The sequence below is a fragment of the Microtus ochrogaster genome, chromosome 1 (genome assembly GCF_000317375.1).
Source record: "Microtus ochrogaster isolate Prairie Vole_2 chromosome 1, MicOch1.0, whole genome shotgun sequence".
NCBI classification, from domain to species: domain Eukaryota; kingdom Metazoa; phylum Chordata; class Mammalia; order Rodentia; family Cricetidae; genus Microtus; species Microtus ochrogaster.
Genome location: NC_022009.1, coordinates 38,152,956 through 38,154,525, shown reverse-complemented (window position 1 = coordinate 38,154,525; position 1,570 = coordinate 38,152,956).

The window sequence follows — 1,570 nt, the reverse complement described above, 5'->3', positions numbered from 1 at the left end:
GGTCTCGAACTCACAGAGATCCGCCTGCCTCTGCCTCCCAAGTGCTGGGATTAAAGGCGTGCGCCAGCACTGCCCGGCTAAAAAAATTGTTTTTATTGTTTTCTCCATTCCCTTCCTCCCCTTTGCCCTCTCCCATGACCTCCACGCTCCCAATTTACTCAGGAGATCTTGTTTTTTTTTCTCCTTCCTGTTTAGATCCATGTGTGTTCCTCTTAGGGTCCTCTTTGTTGTCTAGGTTCTCTGGGGTTGGTTCTGAACTTTTTTTTTTGGAACAGGATCTCTCTGTAGTTTTGGAGCCTGTCCTGGAACTAGCTCTTGTAGACTAGGCTGGCCTTGAACTCACAGAAATCCTCCTGCCTCTACCTCCTAAGTGCTGGGATTAAAGGGGTTCTGAGCTTTTAAAGACCCGCATATCTCAGCATTGTCCCTTGGGGGTTAAAGCAGAGAACTGTGGTTGATGTTGCTAAGCCACAAATGCAGAAACTGGAGCTCAGTGAGCGACAAGGATTGTCTGAGGTTGCACAGCAGGAAGTCCTAGAGCTGGGATTGAGATCCCTGCAGTCGGAGCCCAGAGTCCACACCTTCACGCAACAAGTCAGACAGAATGAATGGCTAAAAACATGCATGAATGGGTGTGTTCAGCCCTCTCTCTGAATTGGTGGGTCTAAACAGGGAGGGGTGATGCGCACGCACACGTGCGTGCGTGCGTGCGTGCGTGCGTGTGTGTGTGTGTGTGTGTGTGTGTGTGTGTATTGCCTCTCCTAGAGAGTTTTTGGTAGCATCTGTAAATATTTTTTGGTTTGTCACAACTTGGCGGAGGGGTGCTACCTGCACCAAATGACTAGTGGCCAGGCATGCTGGAAAGCATCCTTTAGTACACTGGACAGCTCTCCCCAAAGAATTGCATACCCCAAATGTCCATGGTGCTGGGCTAGGGAAAGGGCTCTCACCCTAACCCAGAGTTTTCATACTTTCCCCAGCTCCTGCTGCTGTATAATCTTTTGTTGTCTCTCTCTGTGTCAGTGGTTTTCAAAATGTGGGTCAAGACCCTTTTATGGGTCGAACAATGCTTTCCCAAGGGTGGAATATCAGATACTTACATTACGATTCCCAGCAGTAGTCCGTGAATTACAGCAATGATGTAGCAATGAAGGTGGTTTTGTTCTCGGGGGTCACCACAACGTGAGGAACTGTATTAAAGGGTCGTAGTCCTAGGAAGGTTGGGAACCACTGCTGTGTACTCCCAACTGTCCTGGAATCCGCTATGTAGCAGACTGGCCTTGAAAGTACAGAGGTCCTCTTGCCTCTACTGTAAAACCTCAGTCTCTCATTCAGTCTCCCACTGTTTGATTGTCTTTTACAAAAGTTACCCTGGAATGATTCCATGCTGGTCTCTGGGGAGCCAGGAGGCTGCCACCCTCTGACGTTACCTTCTAACATCCTGTCTCACCAACCTCTGACCTGGAGCCATAACCAGGACTTTTCTGGCAGAAATTCTGCTGCGGTGGTTCCCATGCCTATGTGTCTACCGGGAGTCTGGAAAGACTTTAAGACAATCCTGAAGCCATTT